Source organism: Canis lupus, chromosome 34 (genome assembly GCF_048164855.1).
Source record: "Canis lupus baileyi chromosome 34, mCanLup2.hap1, whole genome shotgun sequence".
Taxonomy (NCBI): Eukaryota; Metazoa; Chordata; class Mammalia; order Carnivora; family Canidae; genus Canis; species Canis lupus.
The window spans coordinates 1,133,073-1,156,706 of NC_132871.1; the positions used below are offsets into that span (position 1 = coordinate 1,133,073).

At 38.6% G+C, this 23,634-nt stretch overlaps 1 long non-coding RNA gene across 1 annotated transcript; it reads right to left on the minus strand.

Moving 5' to 3' along the window:
* Positions 1–371: 371 nt before the first annotated feature.
* LOC140624370 (uncharacterized) lies at positions 372–20,851 on the minus strand. The gene is made up of 3 exons (XR_012023852.1): positions 19,779–20,851; positions 14,155–14,219; positions 372–561 (listed from the first exon to the last, which is right to left on the minus strand). It is a non-coding gene; the product is annotated as an uncharacterized lncRNA (long non-coding RNA).
* Between the last annotated feature and the right edge of the window lie 2,783 nt (positions 20,852–23,634).

Sequence of the window (23,634 nt, forward strand, 5' to 3'; positions counted from 1 at the left end):
GTGATCAGGAAAGCTGCTATAAACTTTTGCATGCAGGTGTTGTGTGGCTACGTTTTCAAATCCATTGGACAAATAGCTAACAGAGCTATTGTTGGATTGTACAGTAAGACTATGTTTAGCTTTATAAGAAACTGCCTGTCTTCAAAACAGATGGAATGAACGAGAATTCTTGTTGCTCTGCATCTTCTTAAATACTGGTAATGTCAGGTTCTTAGGGTTTTGTTTTGTTTTGTTGTCATTCTTTTTTTTTTAATTTATTTTTTATTGGTGTTCAATTTACTGACATACAGAATAACCCCCAGTGCCCGTCACCCATTCACTCCCACCCCCCACCCTCCTCCCCTTCTACCACCCCTAGTTCGTTTCCCAGAGTCATTCTAATGGGAGATAGTGGTGTATTTCTCACTCGTTTTCTCGTCTCTCAATGTCATCCTTTTTCCTGATAATTAACAATTTGAGATATTGGTTGGGATAATATTGGGATATTCTCCATTACAACTGATGAGTTCCTGAATATGTCTCTGGTTTGGGTCTCTCCTTTTGTATCTTGCACATGACATTCTGGCAATAGAAACAATCATAGAAATTGTCGCTGTTATATATAATCACCTTGAACAACACTGCAATGGTCAACGTTTGCTAGGTGGTCCTAAATGGATTCTATATTCTCTTTGTAAATAAAATAACATTGATGCTGTCCTATTTACATGTACAGGAATATGATGGAATGTGTCCATATCTCTTACTAATTTTGGAACGACTTTTAGAAGTTTCCAGAGCAAGTAGGAACACTATTGAGATATCACAATTTTATGAGGATCAAATTGGTTAAATTTACGTTTGAATTACCACAGAAAACATTGATGTTTTTAAATTTACAATACTGCAAAAAATCATTTCTGTGGACTCTAAAATTGGCAAGCAAATTTAAATATTGTTTTTCAGTGAGGCTGAATATGCCTCTAACACTTATTACAGACACCAAAACTGATTGACTTTTAGGGGCTCTACCTGATTTAAGTTCTAATCCTAATATTTTTGCTGTTGTTTTCTCCACAAAAAGCAACACTGGTTTATAATGCTTTTTAAAGTATAATGTGTAGTTGAGAGTCAAACTTTCAAGTACAAGAAGTTGAAATGAAAAGCATCCTTATATAAAGTAGGCGTGCTACTTTATATAACACTTCCCTTTCCTATATTATCCTGCTCAGTTAAGGCTACCTTACAATCTAAAGTAAAAGCTGCAGGTACTGTTGACAATTTAATAAGGCTAAGCAACACACACACCTCTACATCAAATTGACAGCACACACAAACACATATCATCCCTGTAACACTTAAAGTGGTAAAATAATAGTAGTGATAAAAACTGATCACAATTTGAGTAGCTGAAGAATACTAAGCCAACATAAAACCTTCTAAAAGATTACTTTGTACAACAAGACAGCACATTATTTCTGTACACCTTTAATAATTGTGCCCGTAGGTGAGAATACACCATATATTTTTTAGAAAACTCTTCAAAACAAGGTTGAACAATTTTTTTCAAAGTCACATCCTCAGTGTCTGAGGCTATTATTTATAGTTTAGCCTACTTTACTGTGACTTTGGTAGGATAAAGAACATCTAGTCATAGACTTCTCTGTTAATAGACTCTCTATTTGCAAGACTGTTGTAAAGTCAGACTGTAACTCCAATTTCTTTAATCTTTAGAGTTCTTTTTTTTTTAATCTTTAGAGATTTCATTTCCAAATGCCAAATCATGGATTTAAGGGGAAAAGGGGAAGAAAAAAAAAAGGATATGATTCAATTTGGCCAACCTGTGTTGGATGATGAGTTTTCGACAGGGACAATAATAGCAAAGTCTATGGCTCCGCGGTGGAATTCGGTGGGCCCTAACTCTACGTTCTGCTAAGTGTTATACTGGCAATTTGAACAAAGCGATTTGAAAACAGGAAAAGACAGCAATCATTCTTTCAAATTCTTCTGGAAGTTTCATTTTGAACTTCATCTTAAAGGATGATTGGGGTTTGGTCATGCAAAGAAGAGAGACCAGAGGTATAGAATTTTGTCCTAACATTGCCCATGCTGGTGTTTTATCAGCCCGTTCCTCTCAGTCCAGGTGCTTGTGACCTATCACTTAGAATATCAGTTTAATACTGTCGGTACTAAGCAGTCCTCTGGTTTGTGCATCTCTAATTCAGTATCAGTCTTGTTCAAAGGGTTTACAATATGCCGTTACCTAAGAGGGGTAATTGTTAGATCAGGCCATATTTCTTTTGTTTGTTTTGTGTATGTTTATTTTATTTCTACAAATATATTTCTGTCCTTTGAAAACATGAGAGTATGAATTTTACTTCAATTATTCTTTTTTTGTACACCATGAGGCATTCAACCCTTGATTAGCTAATTGGTAATTCCAAACAGATAATACACTGTCTTTTCAAAACCTATCAGTAGCGTATCCTACCCCAAACTTAAATGTCCACAAGAAGCTCAGTCCTCTTGTTTTACTTTCAAAAGAGGTTCTAAGAAAATGGTTATCATCCTCCGAGTATTGCCCCATACAAACCTAAAGGCCACTATTCAAATACAACATTCCTCTTCCTCACTTTCTTTTCCCAGCTAAAGAATCAGTTTCTCATTGGTTCTTTACAGTGGATTCAGATTTATGTACTTGCAAGACCCAGTATAATTGGTTCCTTGAGTTGTACGTGGAGCCTTGAACTGTGAAGGAGCATGGAGTTCTAGTGGAGGCTCCATTGCCTATTGATGGCTTTGGTCAAGTGACTGAGCATTTCTACCACAGGCCACTTCTCTTATGGGACCATCAATCAAAACCAACTCAATTTCTAATACGAGCAGAACAAAAGAATAAGATAGGAAATTACCCTTTTCTTTGTGCTTTCTACAAAACTAGATCTTCAACAAGGGGTAGACACGGGGAAGAACTTTTTCTTCTCATTCTACATTATAAGGCTTTTTTCTAAACTATTTCCAGCTATAAAACAACTAATTCTAATTTGCATTTGAGCTTCAAGTCAACTATTTTTAGTAGACATTCCTCCCAGACTCTTAAAAATGATTGACATGAATTTTATATTTTCAAAGTTATTTCCATCTCGAGTTTGTTAAGATGCTTTCAAAGGAGTTTTAATGAATATTTAGGAAAAGGAAGATAAAGCAAAATGTCTAGATGCCATCTCACAGTAACATCACATCTACTTGAAGATTCCTGAATAATTTTTATAGAATTCTTATGATTTATATTTACTGACATAAAAGTCTTAAGATTTATTTGGCTAATTTTTGACCTAATTATATTTATTAGCATAAGTTAATTTCATTTATTAATTTTACTTATTAATTATAAATAAGTATCAATTATACTTATAGTCATAGAAGTCATGAGACAATTTGACTAATTTTTTTTAAGGAGATGGGGGACAGAGAGAGAGAGGGAAAAGAGAATCGCAAGCAGGCTCCATGCTCAGCATGGAGTCAAACATGGGGCATGATCCCAGAACCCTGAGATCACAACCTGAGCTGAAATCAAGAGTCCCACGATCAAGCAACTGAGCCACCCAGGTTGCCCCATAATTTGGCTAATTTAGGAAGGAGAAAAGGAGAGAAGAAACAAGGCAAAAAAAAAAATTTTTTTGAAAAAGAAAGAGGGAGGGGTAAATAGAAATAAAGTAACTAGCACTTTCATCCCAAGAGGCTTGCTATCGGTGCAGGTTTAATAATCAAAATATTATTGTGGAAATAGGCAAATGAAGATATGAATAATTTACTCCACATATCCATCAATGGATGTGGAAAATGGCCCCAAACCAATTCCACCGTGGTTGCTACTGACGGTCTCTAAAATAATGTACTCCACAATATTTTCTAACTCATGACTGATTCCACTGAAATGATTTCTCTTGGCTCTAATGGCTTTAGTGTAAATGGTATTTTAGTATGTTATGGCTTAAAAATACAGAGAGATCTAACATCCTTAACATAGATTCCCTTAACAATGAAACAAAGAAACATCCAAAGGGTATAAGGCTAAAGCATTCACTACCTTGCTTAATGTTCCTAGACGCATAAAATCTTCCAGGAAGACATAAAAGTGTGATCATTGGTGAAAAAGCATGTATGTATTAGTAGTTAGTGTCAATGAAACTATCTGATTCATTTTAATGGTGACTCTTTTACTTGGAGGAGTGCGACACTATATAGGATATATAGATAACAATTAAAGACTGATAAATTAGTACCAATATTTGAAATTCCCATTTAGGAATAATCTAAGAACTGCCTCTTTCTCAGGTGAGATCACTACACCTGTCAAAGGAAAGCAATGAAGTTTTGGATACCACGATTACTTATAAGCACTCACAGATCTTTCCTAAATCAAGTCAGTTACCATGGAAACAGGAATTATCTGCTAAAGTCTGACCTTTCCATTGCATAGTTTAGTTTTGACAGCTATGTGAGCACTGTTTTAGAAAGCACATATAATTCAGAAAACCTTATAAAAGACATACAAAGTAGAAAGTAATTAAAAATGAAAAGCTTTAAAAATGCAGTTAAGGTTATGGATTTTTTTAAATGTAATTTATCACTTCTCATCTGAGATTTCTATTAAACCAGTGTTACCTTGTAATGTTCAAAAGCAAGAGATAGAACAAGGTGGAGAACTATTTTTATTATTATTAAGGGAAATTTTGTTACATAAGTAAATATTAAAAAGAAAACAAAAGCTTGACAAGAAAATATCTCTAAGCATATAATGGAAACTCAATAATAACTTAAATGTGGGGACACCTGGATGGCTCAGTTAGAACAAGCAACTCTTAATCTCTGGGTTGTGAGTTTAAGCCCCATGTTGGGTGTAGAGATAACTAAAAAATAAATATAAACTTAAAAAGTAACCCAAAAGGAATAAAATGACAACTTGGATGTGTAAGCAAATATAGGAGGTATATTTCATACATTTTACCATAATAATCTGTTACAACTCTATGTCATTATCCTATATTTTTGGTTGCAAAAGGATCAAACATACTAAATGATTCCCCAATGTCATACATCAAGTATTTAAATTCAGGGTTTCTGTCTTCAGGATTCAAAGCAAAACTTCTTTAAATTTCAGCCTTTAGGGATCCCTGGGTGGCGCAGCGGTTTGGTGCCTGCCTTTGGCCCGGGGCGTGATCCTGGAGACTCGGGATCGAATCCCACGTCGGGCTCCCGGTGCATGGAGCCTGCTTCTCCCTCTGCCTATGTCTCTGCCTCTCTCTCTCTCTCTCTCTGTGACTATCATAAATAAAAAAATTTAAAAAAAAAATTTCAGCCTTTAAGGTCATGAATGAATGAATGAAGTAATATCAAGTGGTAGCAAACTTTTTAGCCGAACTATTGAAAATCATCTTCTAAATTTAGTTAAATGTTATGATTCGAGAAATTATGGCCATATATCTATCTGTTTCTGCATTTGGGAAAGATGATTTTTAAAGTGTTTTTATTAATTTTCATATTTGCAAAGAAATTCAGGGACTATGGCTTTGGCACTGTGGTAGTAAATGAGAGATAATCTGAGAGATTAGAATTTTACAGCATAGGGATCCCTGGGTGGCGCAGCGGTTTGGCGCCTGCCTTCGGCCCAGGGCGCGATCCTGGAGACCCGGGATCGAATCCCACGTCGGGCTCCCGGTGCATGGAGCCTGCTTCTCCCTCTGCCTGTGTCTCTGCCTCTCTCTCTCTCTCTCTCTGTGACTATCATAAAAAAAAAAAAAAAAAAAAAAAATTAAAAAAAAAAAAAAAAGAATTTTACAGCATAGAATCTCAGAAGCAGATAATATACTTATGGTGGTTGTCATTAGACCTTCCAATTCAATAAATAAAACTGACCCTCAAGTGTAGGTGATGAAAAGGCATAAAGCTATTTTACAAAAAAACAGTTAATTCTAGTTACTAAGTTTAACTTCCAAAGGAATGAATAGAAAAGAGCAGTCATTCCAACATTAAAAAAAAATATATATATATCTCATGAAGAAATAAAAGCTATCTGAGATGACTACCATGAAGGCAAATAAGACTAATCTTTTTTTTTCTTTTAAAGATTTTATTTACTTATTCATGAGAGACACAGAGAGAGGCAGAGACACAGGCAGAGGGAGAAGCAGGCTCCATGCAGGGAGCTGGATGTGGGACTTGATCTGGGGACCCCGGGGGTCACGACCTGAGCCAAAGGCAGATGCTCAACCATGGAGCCCCCCCAACCCTAAAGAGCCTTGAAAGACATCACGATGTAATTTCATTTATTTTAAGAAACAGGGGGATCCCTGGGTGGCGCAGCGGTTTGGCGCCTGCCTTTGGCCCAGGGCGCGATCCTGGAGACCCGGGATCGAATCCCACATCGGGCTCCCGGTGCATGGAGCCTGCTTCTCCCTCTGCCTGTGTCTCTGCCTCTCTCTCTCTCTCTGTGACTATCATAAATAAAAAAAAAAAAAAAAAAGAAACAATTTTTAATGTCATAAATTATAAAATAATTTTATATATAAAAAAACTTCTTTATTTTAATCATTTTAAACCTTTAAAGATTATTATCTTTTCACATTTAGGATAAAATTTAGACTCTGTACTGACAAATTCCCTCTCCCTTACAGCTCTACTTTATGTGTTTATACTTTCTGATTTTATGTAAATATATTTATCATCTTTCTCAAGCTGAAACTTATAAAAGAAATGAAGTTATAGACTGAATTTTCGTAGTTGCAGAACATACATTTTTTTTTCTGAAATGAATAAACTTGCATATTTTTAAGCTTCAGCTTCTATTTTCCTCTTCTTAAATTTGATATCTTAGTCCTTGAGAGGGAAATGACAATGTTATATAGGTTTGAAAACCGGCATCACAAAAAAGATACAAGTTAATGGGTGATTTTAGTTAGAACTCGGTTGAAATGCATGATGGCAAGTCTAAACTCAATAGGAAAATAATCTGTTGTCAAACTCAGATAAATTTATCTGAGCCCATTCTGATTCAGAAAATTTGGAGTGGACTTTAGGAAACAAATTTACCAAAATATTTTAATAAGAAAGAAGAGAGAAAGTTTCAATATCGTTCTCAGCATTTAGATTATATTTAACCTTTAAAATTGCTCTAGAAAGGAACCAGGACTCCTAGGAGAGGTGCGTGATTCCAGGACTGGGGTATAGGAAATATACGAATATAAAACATCTTTTTGGTGCTGGCGAGTGACAGGATATTCAAGGAGTGATGGAGACGCGTCAGAAGGCTACAGGAGCCGGCCTGAGCGAGCAGCCACTGGCCAAATCAGGGACATTTTGAGAATCAAACGGGCTGCAAGGAGCAGACTCAACCTGCACAGGGCTGAGGAGTGGAAAATGTTTGGGATGGGCCACTTTTAAAAAGGAGGCTGGTGCTGCTTTGTATTGAATTAACTCTGTGTCCCTGGTCAACTCAGTCTGAGGTAAATGCCTTCCTTTCCAAATGAAAATCTTTGTCTGAGTTTACATCCAGTTAAAAATCTCTAAGTAGAAACAACTTCTAGAATAAAGGGGCGAGGAGTGCACTAGAAGCTCTCTCATCAACATTTTAACTAAACCAGACAAAATTACTAAAAGCCATAATTTAAAGTCTCCGGAAATTGTCCTATATAGCAAATGTAGAAACATTCATCCAAATAAACCGTCTAAATCTCAGTGGTCTATAATCTTTGAGCCGTTCACCCTTCTCCGCCTCCTTCCCACCCCAAGCTACATCTTACAGGAACTATTCCAGCTCTGACACAGGAAGGTGCAGCCGTGTGAGTGAGTTTTCTCTCCTTCCTCACGTCCCACTCAGGTTTGGTGTCAAACTAGGAAAACTCCTCACTCTGGGGTGAGGAGAAGGGAATGGGCGGCCTTTAAGAATGCCTCCCTCTGTGTCTCTGCCTCTCTCTCTCTCTCTGTGTCTCATGAATAAATAAATAAAAATAATCTGGATAGATAAAATCTTAAAAAAAAAAAAAAAAAGAACGTCTCACCCTACCCCAAGCCCCGTGCTCCAAGAAATTCTCTTCTAAGAAGGGGTAGCTGAGAACCAGGGCAACCTTACTGCAACCACCTCTTACTCCTGGGACACAACCAGTCAGAGCAGGATGTGGAGAAGAACTGAAAACATTCCTAAGCCACAAAGAGATTGATCAACAAAAGGCAGAAGTTGCAATGGCACAAGGGACTTAGGCACGACCTTTGACCAACAACTGGCTGAGCAATGAGCTCTGACCTAGGCTGTAGGGACTGAATGTTTGTATTCCTCCAAAATTCCTCTGTTGAAACTCCAACCCCCAAAGAGGCTATATTTGGAGACAAGACTTATAAGGAGGTAATTAAAGTTAAGGAGGTCATAACTGTAGCGTCCTGATCCAATAAGATTGTTGTCCTTATAAAAAGAGACACCAGAGATTATTATTCTTTCTCTCTCACCACTGCGAGGACCTAGTGAGAAGTTGGTCATCTGCAAATCAGGAAGAGAGCTCCCACCAGAAAGTGGGCATACAGGACCTTGACCTGGGGCTTCGAGACCCAAAACTGTACAAGAAAAAAAAAATCTGGGACGCCTGGGTGGCTCAGCGGTTGAGCATCTGCCTTGGGCCCAGGGCGTGACCCCGGGGTCCTGGGATCGAGTCCCGCATTGGGCTCCCTGCATGGAGCCTGCTTCTCCCTCTGCCTGTGTCTCTGCCTCTCTCTCTCTCTCTCTCTCTCTCTCTCTCTGTCTCATGAATAAATAAATAAAAATCTTTAAAAACAAAAAATCTGAGCAGGGATATCCAAGGTCACATGGTCATACTCAAGAGGGAAATCAACCTCACAGAATCAGTTCAACCAAGTCACTAAGCAAATAAACAAATGACCAGTCCAAAAAACAAGATGACTCAGAAGTGGAAGAGTCAGCATCCTGTGTTGCTGAGACATGTTTTCTAAAATATCTCATTTTCAAGAGGAATATATCAAGTCATGCAAAAAAAAAAAAAACAGAAAACTGTGACCATACACAGAAAACAGACAACAGAAACTGCTTTTGAAGGGACCCAGATGTTGCAGTTAGCACACACAGGCTGCAAAGCAGCTATTACAATTATATTCAAAGAACAAAAACGGACCAAGTCTAAAGAATTGAAAAAAGGTATGGTAACAGCATCTAATTAAATACAACATATAAAAAAAGATATAAATTATTTTTTAAAAAGAACCAAATGGAAATTCTTTAGCTGCAAAATATAATAACCAAAACGAAACATTCACTAGGTGGCATCAATATTAGATTGAACTGGCAAAAAAAAAAAAAAAAAAAAAAAGGAACCGGCAAAATTAAAGATAGAGTAAAAGAGAGTAGGTAATCTGAAAAACAGAATAAATGAAAAGGAAAAAAAAAAAACAGCCACAGAGCAATGTGAGGTACCAATAAGCACCCTAACATGTATAGTGGAGAACCCTAGAGGAGAGAAGGGAAAAGGGGCAGGAATTATGATAGTATAGGTATGAAGTGTATTTTCATAAATTAAGAGGAAATACCTAGAACTATCACTAGGTGATAATAGAAAAAAATAACTAGGATTATTAAAGCAATTGCAATTTTGGACTAGAATATCCACCAAATTGAACAGAAATTGGGTAAGAAAGAACAGAGAGACAAGAAAAAAAAAAAGAAAAGATATGAGACATAGAAATAAAAGGTAACACGGCAGGAATAAGTGCAACCACACCAATAATAACATGAAATGTGAATGGATTAAATATTCCAACGAAATACAAGACTTTAGACCGGATAAGGAAAAACAAGAGCCGATCTGTATATTGTCTTAAGAAGATAAACATTAGATCTAAAGATGCAAATAGGTTGGAAGGAAATGGATGAAAGACAGAGACCATGGGAAGAGCAAACCTCGGAAGCCTGGAGAGCTTGGCGAGTACCAGGAAAAGGGACTGTGGACCAGAAACGTCCCGTTTGTAAGGAGGGACCACGAAAACCTCCTCCATCGGGAGCGAACATGCATGGCCCTGCAAGACGTCCCACCACCCATGAGGAACCTCGACGGAAGAGGGGGGGACACAGCCAATTCCAGGTGATAACTGGAAACCTGCAGACCCTGTTCCTACTGTTCCTAGGGTTGGGTTAAACCCTAGGTGGGGGATGGAGCCCACCTAGAAACCAGTGACTAAGACAGAGGGAAAAGATCACAAAGAAAATCAGAAAACACTTAAGATGGGAGACGGGCAAGCTGGCAGGGAGCAGGGTCCTCGCCACACCTGCTCCCCCCCCAGGCGACCTAGGGGACATCACGAAACCCGGACACCTACCAGTCTGCCCTGAGGTGTAGACCGAGGCCAGCCCCACCTACAGGGGGAAGGTGTTCGCCTCTAACAGGTAGGAAGGAGGAAAAATAGAATATACAAGAACCCAGGGTGGGGGGGGAGGACCAGGCTGGAGGGGGGATCTTGGGGGCAGAAGAGCCCCAAGGGAGACGGGGGAGCCTGGGGACAGGAGAGCCCTGAGGGAGATGAAGGGACTTTTCTAAGCCATTAGAAAGGACAAATACCCACCATTTGCCTTGACATGTATGGACCTGGAGGGTATGATGCTGAGTGAAGTAAGTCAATCGGAGAAGGACAAACATTATATGGTCTCATTCATTCGGGGAATATAAAAAATAGTGAAAGGGAATAAAGGGGAAAGGAGAGAAAATGAGTGGGAAATATCAGAAAGGGAGACAGAGCATGAGAGACTCCTAACTCTGGGAAACGAACTAGGGGTGGTGGAAGGGGAGGAGGGCGGGGGGTGGGGGTGACGGGCACTGAGGGGGGCACTTGATGGGATGAGCACCGGGTATTGTGCTAAATTGAACTCCAATAAAAAAAATTTCCAAAAAAAAAAAAAAAAAGAAAGAAAGAAAAAACTTAAGATGACTAAAAATGTGAACCTGATACACCAAAACTTATAGAAAAGCTAAAACAGGCTCAGAGGAAAATCTATAACTACAAATTTCATATTTTTTTAAGTACCTCAAATCAATAATCTTTCCATCCTGAGATATTGGGAAAAAAACAAAGAGCAAACTAAACTCAAAGCGAATAGAAGATTAGAGTAGAAATGAATGAAATACAAGCATAACTTATTTTATTGCTGTTACTTTGTGTTTTGCAAATACTGCACTTTTTACAAATTGAAGGTTTGTGGCAACGCTACAAGAGCAAGTGCATCGGTACTCTTTTTCCGGTAGTATTTGCTCATTTCATATCTCTGTCAACTTCATAATTCTTTAAATAGTTCAAACTCTCGGGCAGCCCTGGTGGCCCAGTGGTTGAGCACCTGCCTTCAGCCCAGGGCGTGACCCTGGAGTCCCGGGATGGAGCCTGCTTCTCCCTCTGCCTGTGTCTCTGCCTCTCTCTCTCTGTGTGTCTCTTGTGAGTAAATAAATAAAATCTTAAAAAAAAATATTTCGAACTCTCTCATTACTATCGTGTTTGGCATGGTGATCTGTGATCAGTGTTCACCGATCTTACTACCATACGTACTTTGGGGCTCCGTGAACCGTGTCCAAACGAGATAGTGAACTTAATTAATAAATGTTGCATGTGTCCTGGCCAGTCCACTCAGCGGCGGTTCCCCTGACCCCCTCTCCTTGGGCCTCCTTATTCCCTGAGACCCAACAATACAGGAATTGAGCCAATTAGTGATCCTACAATGGGCCCTAAGTGTTCAAATAAGAGAACGAGTTGCTCCTCTCTCACTTTAAATCAAAAGCTAGAATTGGTTAAGCTGAGCAAGGAAGTCATGCTGGAAGCCCAGATGGGCTGAAACCTAGGCCTCTTGCGCCAATCAATTCTCCAAGTTCTAAGTACTAAGGGGAGGTTCTTGAAGTAAGTTGGAAAAGTGTTACTTCCATGAACCCGGCAAATGATAATAAAGCAAAACAGTCTTTTTTGCTGATCTGGAGAAAGTTTCAGCAGCCTGGAGAGATTAAAGCCACCAGAGCATTCCCTTAAATGCAAGCCGCACCCAAGGGAGGCCCCTGGTCTGTTGGGATGTGGGCAGGCTGACAGCCGGGGAGGCTGCAGAAGGCAAGTCGGAGGCCAGCGGAGGTTGCGTCGTGAGCTTTGAGGACAGAAGCCGTCTCCACACCACGAAGGTAGGTGCAAGGGGAAGCAGCAAGGGCTGACTGTAGAAGCTGCAGCGAGTGACCCAGAAGGTCTGAGTACACGTAGCTAATGCAGGCGGCTACACTAGACAACAGAGTCTCAAAGTGGGTGGAACCGCCTCCTATTGGAACACACGATGCAGGAATTCCTACCCAGCAAGAAGTCGGTTCCTAACGTCAAAGTTTCAAAGTCCAGGCTGCCTCCCTTAGTAGGGGACGATATAACCAGCGACTTTAAGTTGAAGCCCACGTGCCCTGACCATTCGGAATCCCCTATGGCTCCTAAGAATTACGCTCAACCTCCTCCACCTGTGCTCTTGCACGGAGCGGTGAAGTCTGGGTCACAGAACATCTGTGTGTAACAGGACTTCCTGGATACTTTTTTTTTTTATGGAAATATAGTGACATAGTGTTAAGTTTCAGATGTACAATAAATATTTTAAACCCACTGCTGGGACCTACTGTTCAGAAAATAAAAGTTTGTTTCAAAATATTACCCCTAACTGACAAAGGCACCTTGTCACCCAAGCGTTCTGATGGAGACGCACGACATTAGTATCACTTTCATACCTACTGACACAACATCCACTTGGCAGGCCATGGGTCAAGAAGAAATTTCAACTTTCAAGTCTTATTTTTTTTTCTTCTTTATTCAGCTGTATAAACATGGGGACAGGGGGCCAGCCCAACCCGTCCTACCATGTATCACTTTGTGGAGACTAAAGCACCCCACATACACTGCCAAAAAGCTGCACCACCTGTGCCCCTGTACCCTGGATTCGGGCCTCCTCAGCCCCTTGCCCCTCCAAGGTATCTGAATGGGACAAGTGAGGGTCGGCTGAGCATCCACAGGGAAGAAACAGGCATTGGAGGTCAAGCCTTGTTATTTAAGAAATCTGTCTCATAAAGCTATAGCTGCTATGGACAGTGATTCCTTTGACGGATCTGGGCAAAGCACATTAAAAACCTTCTAGAAAGATTCACCGTCTTAGATGCCATTAAGAAGATGTGTGTTTCATGGGAAGAGGTCAAGATATCAACATTAACACACGTTTGGAAGAAGTTGATTCAAACCTCATGGATGGCTCTGAGGGGTTCAAGGCTTCAGTGGAGAAAGCAACTGCAGATGTGGTAGAAACAGCAAGAAAACTGGAATGAGAAGTACAACCTGATGATGAGACCCAAGTGTTGCAGTCTCATGATAAAACTTTTTTTTTTTAAGATTTTATTTATTTATTCATGAGAGACACAGAAAGAGAGAGAGAGAGGCAGAGACACAGGCAGAGGGAGAAGCAGGCTCCATGCAGGGAGCCCAACCGGGGACTCGATCCCAGGTCTCCAGGATCAGGCCCCAGGTAGAAGGTGGCGCTAAACTGCTGAGCCACCCAGGCTGCCTGTGATAAAACTTTTAAAAGATAAGGAGTTGCTATCTATGGATGAGCAAAGAAAGTGGTTTCTTGAGATGGAAACTACTGCAGGGGAAGATTGTGTGAAGACTGTTGAAAAGACCACAAAGGAATTAAAATATTACATGGATTCAGCTGATAAAGCAGTAGCACTGCTTAAAAGTCCAATTTTGAAATAAGTTCTACTGTGGGTAAAATCCTGCCAAACAGTATTCCATGCTACAGAGAAACTGTTCATGAAAGGAAGAATTAATTGATGCAGCCAACTTCTTTACTACGTTGGTTTAAGAAGTTGCCACAGCCTACCCAACCTGCAGCAACCACCACCCTGGCCAGCAGCCATCATCATCAAGGCAGGACCTTTTACCACCAGAAAGATTATGACTTGCTGAAAACTCAGATGATAGCTAGCATTTTTTTTTAGCAATAAAATATTTTGTAATTAAGGCATTTACATTGTTTTTTAGACATGACACTGTTACATAATAAACTACAGTATAGTGTAAACACAGGTTTTATATGCACTGAGAAACCAGAAAATTCATTGGACTTACCTTACTGCAATATCTGCTTTATTGTAGTGCTCTGGAACCAAATCCACAATATCTCCATTGCACACCTGTAGAAAATAGAAATACAATGAAGAAGGCCAACGAAACCAAAAGTTGGTTCTCAAAAAAGGTAAAATAGAGAAAATTATAGGTAAAAATAGACAAGTTAATTAGAGTCTCAAATTACCGATCCTTTACAAACTTCCAAATTATAAAAAAGGAGAGAGCACTTCCCAATTTATCCTATGTGACCAGTATTATTATGACACCAAAGTTAGGTCAATATATCAAAGAAAATAAAACTACAAGTCAGTATCCTTTTTGAGTATATATGTAAAAATCCTCAATAAAATACTAGAAAATTGAATCCAGGAAAATATATAAAACATTATACACCGTGACTAAATTGGAGTTATCCAAGAAAGTGAGCTCAGTTTAAACATATGAAAATCAATCAATGTAATACATCATCTAAGTACAATAAAAGACAATCTTCATGTGGTCATCTTAATGAGTACAGAAAAAGCATTTCATGAAATCAATGCCCTCTCTGAATAAAACACTATACAAATTAGAAATAAAAGTGAATTTTGTCAACCTGGGAGAGGATATCTATTTAACACCCCCAGCTAACATCATACCTGATGCCAAAGACTAAATGATTTATCCCCAACACTAGGAAAAAACAAGAATGTTCTCTCTTTTCACTTTTATTCACCCTTATTCAGGAAATTCTAGCTAGGACAATCAGGTAAGCAAAAGAAGTAACAGGTATCTATATTGGAAAGGAAGTAAAGCAACATTTGCAGATGATAGGATTTTATTTATAGAAAACCCTAGGTAATCTGTTTAAAAGACTATTAAATAAATGAGTTCAGCAAAGTTTAAGGACACAAGGTCAATATACAAAACTCAATTATGTTTCTACACACTAGCAATGAAATTGAATGAATAATCAATTCATTTTTTATCATAAAAAGGATAAAACCATTCGGCATAAACTTAAAGGAAATACATTTCTTGAACACTGAAAACTACAAAATATTGCTGAAAGGATTAAAGAAGATCTAAGAAAATGGGAAGTCAATGCATAGTCATGAATTGGAAGACAATATTGTTAGGATGACAATACTCCCCCAAATTTATCTATCTTCAGTATGCTTCCTATCAAAATATCTGCCTTTTTTTTTTTTTAACAAAAATTGACAAGGTGATCTTAAAATTCATATGGAAATTCAAGAGAATCATAATAGGCTAATGAATCTTGGAAAAAAGAACTCAACTTAGAGGACTCACATTTATGCATTTCAAATTTTAGTAGAAAAAACACTTAGTACAGAGGTGTAGTGATCAGGATGGTGTGGTGCTGATATACGGACAGATACAGGTAAGTGGAATAGAACTAAGAGTGCAGAAATAAACCCTTACATTTATGGTCAACTTATAGCATTAAAATTATTATGACTTTATAGTACTAGTAACATCTATCACCTCAGGTATGAGATCATGGTTCGCTCTACTGTAACAGAAGTAGCATAAAATAAAAGCAATCTAAGCTTTGTCACAGAAGCTTAACTTGCCATTCACAAAAGAAAATAAAACTAGAGAATAGACAAGAAAGGAAAAAATAAAATGAAAATTTTAGTTAATACAAAAAAAAAAGTTTGTTTAGTTACAACTAACACAGAAAAGTGTTTGTTCTTAGAAAAGATTCGTAAAATCGAAATAAACTAATAAGCATGACAGAGGAGAGAATAAGAAACCCCGAAATTATATTCTGCTCTGAAATTAAAAGGAAGATATCACTGCAGATACTCTAGCTATTAATAAGGGGATTAAGAGAATATAATGAACATTTTTAACCCAATATATTTTTATAAATTAAATTAGATGATTTAAATAAATAAATTTACCACGTGGGCACAGGAAGAAATAGAAATAATAATCTTAGAGCCCTCCATGCAGCACCGATCCATGGGAGGATCAACAAGCCGCAGGCGGAAGGCTGGTTACACTGAATGTCTTCCTCTCTGAAAAGGGCAGTGTCCCCCCAAATGGGATGTATTGTGGCTGTAAGCTTCCTTCCTAACCAGCAGGGCCTCAGCCAGCACCACCTTCCCCGAGTTCACGGAGTTTGCACACTACCAGTTTGGGATCCCACACAACCTCACCTTGGGCCAAGGGATCCACTCTAGGGCAAGGAAGGTAATCACGGGTAATAATTATGGTTCACTGGTTCTAATACACACAACATCGCCCGCAGGCTGCTGTCCTTATAATAAGGGAACGGTTTCTGGAAATATGCCTAAATATCTACTTGCCTGTGAAACCCTGAGAAGATGGTACACTATCCTTCAGTTCCATTTTCTAATATGTAGGCCACCTATGGACAGAAAACAAGGGGTCGAAATAGGACTCCCCATGCTCTCCAACATGCCTGTTAATGTACCTGGGGAATTTGGGCTTCTTTTCCCTATAATATGAAGTTCTGTGCTTCTAGAGGATTTGGTTGGCTGAGCATTTTCATTAGGGGGTCTCAGTAATGGTCTCGTTAAATTTAAAGCTATTATGGCCTCCTCTTTACCCCAAGCTCCTCGTGACTATTGATTAGCAGGCAAAGAAAAGAGTTAACACGTTGGCAAGATTCACGGACTCTCATCATCAGAAGAGGTAGGTGTGTTACTATATAACGAGGGCAAAAAGAAAAACAGTAAGTAACTAAGTGATAAGCCAGGATCTCACTCTATATTTATATAGAATATATTCTATTCACTGTTATGGCTTTAAATGGACAGGAACACCAAAAGTGGCTCTATACAGGCATGATAACTAGGGATTTGGTCACCCCAGGTATGACTGTCAGGTTCACTCCAGCAGGCAAGGCTCTCAAACCAACAGTGATTTTCCTTGAAGAAATGGAAATGTGGAATTTGTGGTAGAGATAGAATGAGTATCAGTAACAGGCTTATTTAAAATCAGGGGTATTATGTGTTCCTAAAACACTCCTCTTCAAATTTCCCCTAGAGTATGTCTGAGGAATCCTAGAGAAATTGTGCCCAGATGGAATGAATGAATGTAAGGAGCAAGATGACCTGAGCAATGTAAGCCCCAGACTACAGGGGAAGCTGTTGGGGCCCTACCCGCACAATCCCTTCGTTACCAGGGCAGCCATAGCCTAGCCACCCGCACCTGATGGCTCATAGCTTTACTCTTCTAGGAAAACTACTCATGTCCAAAGAAAATCACTTTCCGAAGAAAGGCATGAAAACCCACGTCCTTTACCTAGGAAGTGGCCTACAGACAGTGAGTAACTTGATACTGAATACACACAAAGTTGTGCCTCTTGTCTCAAGTTCGGGCAATTTTATGACTTAGGGCTACTCATGTGGTCGACATAAGAGTAGAATGGACTGAAATATATCAATTATTAGCTCCCTGCCCCACTTCTATCCTGTTTCCCTCATTTCCTTAATAGGATTCTCCTAAGAACATTTCCTCAATAAACCGCTTGTATCAGAATTCATGTCAGGTTCTGCTTCCAAAGAATACGGACTAATTCCACTCAAAAGAATGAGTCTCTGACTTAGCAAAACAAAGAAATTGTAATATTTTATGTAGTAAAGAAATATTTTAAACCAATGAATACAAAGTAGTTAAAAATACGGTGATGCAAAAAGGTATATCTGATAAATATGAGCCCCAAAAAGGATGTTTCTGTAACAATATTAAACAATAAAAGGCCAACAGACATGAAAGGATGAACGAAGAATGGCCTATTTACACAATGTTCGTTGGGCAATAAAATACTTCTCAAGTGGACGTGTGTATGAATAAAGAACCAGGGTAAGAACAGCTGATTCTCTGTTTATTTGTCAAACGGCCTCGGCCCTAATTCTTTTATTTTACAGACTTTATTTTCTCCACTTTCACCATGTAAATCTCGGGATTTCCACATATCTCTAAGCACATACTAAAAGCAAAGAGCGGAATCTCTTCATTCTCAGTGATTCATGAATATGTTAAGACAACTGTTTCATTCCAGAGGACAATGTGAAATGTGCACAACCCTTTTTCTTACTAATTATCTCAGCTGGGGCTAATTATTTAATTTTTTGAGTCTTACTTTAATCACTCTTATAATGGGAAAAATTCCATAAATTGCAAGGCATTAAAAATCTCGAATGTCGTCTCTCAAAGGCATATATTATAATCTCTCAACAACCGATACCTCTTTATCCTCCTTTTTTTCTTTTGTCCTTTCAAAGTAGAAAAAAAAAAATCATATCATTTGATATTTTCCCCTCCCTTAGACCAATTAAATTTGAATTTCTGTGGGTGGAGCTTAGGCACTGCTTTTTTTTTTTTTATGCCAAATTGTTTGTATAATTACAATGCTACTCTTCTGAAACTAATATTATACTATATGCCAACTAACGAATCTACGTAAAAACTTGAAACAGAAACAGAAAACCCCACAAGGTTACATTAGGTCCAAGTGTACAATTTACTGATTCAACAATTCTATGAGTTACTCAGTGCTCACCATGATAATTGTAGTCATTATCTGTTGCCATATAACATTATTACGATATTATTGACTACATTCCTTCTTAATCCTGAAATGTTTTTAACCCTAAAATGTTAATATTCTAAAACGATTTTCTAATAGGGCAATAAAAAAGAATAAAATAATGAAATTTTATTTCAAAAAGAATCTCATTATTTAAAAATGTCTTCACTATTATTCTTACTATTTTAGATGCTCACTGAAATATGAAAGGGCAAAAATTAGATTTACGAATGGAACAGAAAAACTTCGAGTTCCACATTGTCAAAGACAATGTTTAAATTGTATTGTAATATATTCAGAAAGATAATAAGTTATTTTCACATGCCAATAAGAACACAAAGGGGTATCTCTAGTCTGCTCGTACTATAATTTTGTTTCCTCCAAACTCAGTAGAGAAAGAGAGAGAATATATCACTTCATATTCCACATGAGATGGACTTATGCAAGCTAACAGAATAGAATTCCTCGTGTTGTAAAAAATGCATGATCACATTCTGGAAAAATCCTCTTAGGAGACAGTGTTTCTCACTGCCCCCGTCCCCTGTCAAAAATAGCAAGAATAGCAAATACCAGCCCTCCAGGTAATTGTAATAATAAACAGTACCAGAATTTTGATCAAGGAGTTAATTCTTACCTTGAGGAATAACGTAAGCCCCTAAAATACCAAGTTTCTGTGTTAGAAATAAGTAATGGCTACTAGGCACAGTCCTTATGTGTGTGGTTTTTATTTTTATTATTATTTTTAAAAATTTTTAAAGAGTTTATTTATTTATTCATGAAAGACACAGAGAGAGGTGCAGAGATAGAGGCAGAGGGAGAAGCAGGCTCCACGCAGGGAGCCCGACGTGGGACTCGATGCCAGGACCCCGGGGTCACGCCCTGGGCCGAAGGCAGGTGCTCAACCGACGAGCCACCCGGGCACCCCTGTGTGTGGTCTTTATTTTAAGATAATCAAACGTACTTGCTAGACTCTCTGAAGTTGTCGGCAAGCTAAAACTTATAAAAATTAGTCATGAAGAAAATACATTCTCAGGAAGTAAATGGAAACGCTGCTCACCTCATACCACCGTTTCATCAGCTGCTCCTAGAAAACACTTAGGGGCTGCACTTCAAGGTAGTCCTAGCTTCTAGGAAGGGAGGCTACTTCACCAGCTCCAGGTGGGCCCGTCCTTATAGCAACATCACTGTACCTGCCTCTATTCTGGAGACGATTTACTGTTACCGTTAACTCTCACGAAGGAAGAAAAGGAAAAAAAATATGTATTTATATCACGGGGGTATAAAGAGAATGGTTTTAATAACAAAAACCTAAGCTTGAATCCTGGTTCTGCCCCTTACAATACGAGGGATCTTAGGACAAATTTAATTAGACTTTTAAGTCCCAGTTTTTCCATGTGTGAAATGTAATAACTAAACGTACACAATCATTGAGAAAAGAAAAAAAGTAAAACATCTATTTGTGTTTTCCATGACCGTGAGTCCTTATCTCCCTGTTCCATATGATACTCAAAATAGGGCACCCTACTGGAAAGAGCTCGAACGATTGATATATTATGCTAGATCATATTTGCAAAGTAAATCATTTAGACATATGTAAGATGGCATTAAAAAAACTCCCCTCTAATGACCTCTCATTAGCTAAAACCCTCTTCCAAGCTCCATACTTGGGTCTCTAACTAACTTTCCACACTTCCACTTGGCTCTTCCTTAGATATTTCATAATTAATACAACTATGCTGGACTGTTGATTTGTTCCCTTCCTCCCTTTTGTTTTTAAGAGCTTTTATTCCACAGACTTTTCCCAAATCAGTGACTGGCCTCATCCACCACCCGTACACGTCAGCACTGGGCTACTCCTGACTCCTCCTTTTCTTTCCCAGGAACCTAATCTGTCCAACCCGAGCCACTTGGATTCTATTTTGCAAAAAGTATATATCATCCATTTCTCTTCAGTTTTGGTTCAGATCACTGTCGTTTCTTCACCTGGAATACTGCGGTAATCTCCTGACTACGCTCGTCTCTAATTATCTTGTCACTTTCCATTTCATTTTCCACAAAGTAGCTAAGGTGATAATTTAAAAGTACAAATTGCTTTGTTACTCTTGCCTACAATTATCCAATGGCTTCCTTATCCACTTAAAAATTATATTATAATATAATATATTAAACATACCATAAATATATTCATATTTGATATATTAAATATTATATAAATATATAATATCATACAAATATAACATATTAAATAATATATAAATATAATATAATAAATATATTATAAATATATTTATATTTAACATATTCAATATTATATAAATATAATAGAATAGAAATATTATAAATATATTTATATTTATATATTCAATATATAAATATATTAAACATTATACAAATATACTATATCAGATATTATATAAATATATTAAATATATTATAATATATATTTATACTTAATATATTAATATAAATCTAATTTTTAAAATTATATTTTATATATACATTATATTATATATATATAACATTACATAATATATATATATATATATAACTACCAGGCATTTTATGTACCGACCCCTACCTCACTCCCCACACTCTTCTCATGAATGTCTTCTCCCTACTGATTGTCTCATCCTTAAGAGTCTCTCAGGTAACTTATATATGCTGTGTCTTTCCCACCAGGTGCCATTTATTTTACTTGAAAATCTTCATCACTCCAATTTTTCACATAATTGGCTTCTGCTCATTTTTTGAGTCTCACATTAAATTTCTTCTCAAAAACCTTTATGGCAACTCAAACTAATATCATATCCTCTTTTACTTCCTCTGAGGACACCTGTTCCTTTTCTGCTATTACTTTTCTGCAATATATTATTATATATATGAGGTGGGATTTTACTTCTCCTTATTTTCTCTTCTAGGCAAGGAAGGAATTCTTGGTGTAACATGGTAAAGAAAAAAAACAATGGCATCATATGTTCATTCATTCAACCAAAGAACACATGAAGAGGTAGAAGGTAATGGTTGTGGCCAGGAGCAGTAGCTGTCTGTCCAGGTTACTTGGGGGGAGACCTAAGATGCAATGACATTTAGCAGGGACAAGAATGAAGCGAGGGAGGACGCCAAGAGGAAGTGCCCTGCGGGCGGGAAGCACAGGCACAAAGTTCCTGGGCCCGGTACTTACTGTGTGTCTGTGGAGCAGGAGGGAGGGCAGGGTGAGAGGAGGCAGAGGGTGGAGAAGAGGGTTAAGCTGGGTCTCGACTGCATAAGGAATCACAGATCACGGCGTGGGCTGTGTTTTATTGTAGCATCACCATCATTTTCTTATTCGAGGCAATCGATTTTGCGTTTCTTGTAGATTCTGCTGTTTGGAAAGTCCCAAGGCCTGATATCCCCCCGCGAGGAAGGGCCACTGCTCCTGGATGAGTCAAGGGGGAGACCCAGAATAGGAGCACGTCCGACCTGGAGCTGGGGGCGCAAAGGGCGAAGCCCAGAGAATAAAAGACCGAAGGGATGATCGAGGGAGGATAACAAAGGAGCAGACTGGGATCCAGAAGAGGACTTGTCAGGCACCGTCTGGGCGGGCCTCAGTGGGTCTGAGAGAACCAGCGGCCACAGGGACGAGACGTTTTGCACCATCCCTCCAACTCCTTGGGGGCCCACAATCGTCTGAAAGCAGTACGTCTCTCTAAGTGTCCAGACAGTGCATCGCGTCTAGACAATGCAAGAAAAGCCAAGAGCTAACTGTGAAGGGAATCATCTACGTATTTATCGATCTGAGATGTGCTGTGTGACCTTGCATGACCCGTGACAAACCCTATCACTAGAGCAGGACCCTAACACCACGCTCCCTCTCCTACAGGTGGAATGTGCAATCACCTGGTGGAAGGAGGGGCGGCCTGGAGTCAGAGGCCCCCTGTCAGGTGGAGTCCAGCGTGGGGCAAACAGATGGGGAATTACACTGTAAAACAAAGGACACTTGAGACACTTCCAGTTTCGGCACTGACATTGAAAGAGCTCGCTTAAAGGTTGTCCCTTCCTTCCTTACAACTAGAAAATAACTGAACAAACTGAAATGATTTTTCCTGGAAACATCAGTGCATTGAGTTTGCAGCCAAACCACCATCCGCGAATCCAGAGAGACAAGTGAATACAGAGAGTCACCGTCTACCGAGACTCCGCATGCAGGGGGCCGAAGCCTCGGGAGTCACATTTTGGAAGAAACACTTGCAGAGTAATTCTGCTGAATCGCTGGAGGCACAGTGCCCATTAGAGTAAAACCCGACAAGTTTCTCACTCTCAAAAGGGAAAATCGGTGAAATCAAAAGCTGTTGTTTTTTTTTTTTAAAGATCAATACATTTCATAAACTTCTAGCCATATTAACCAAAGAGAGAACACAAGTTATTAAAATCAGAAATGAAGGAGGGGTCATCACTACTGATTGTGTAACAAAAAAAATACGATGAACTCTATACTCACAAATTTGATCTTTTAGATGAAATGGGCCCTTTCCTTGAAAGGCACAAACTACGAAAAGCTCATAAGAGGAAAAAGAGATAATCTGCGTAGGACTGTATCTATAAAAGAAATTATTTCATTGTGACATTGCAAAATGTAAGCCGGTAAGCCTGTATGATTTTATGGTGAATTCTTCCAAACACTTAAAGAAATGACACCATTTCTCTAGCCTAGGACATAGAATAAGTGAGGTATTGAGACTTCACTATTTATTGAAGTAAAAACGATAGGAAACGGAGTGGTTTCAGACAAGGAGGAGAGTTTTCTGGGAGAAGCCATGTATACTCACATTGTGATTAAACTCAGGTTTCTCCGGAGTTTCAACATGCTCTGGGAAACTCTACACTTTTCAGTTAATTTGGGCAGAAAGAGAAGAAAAGAAATATATGAGGTCATC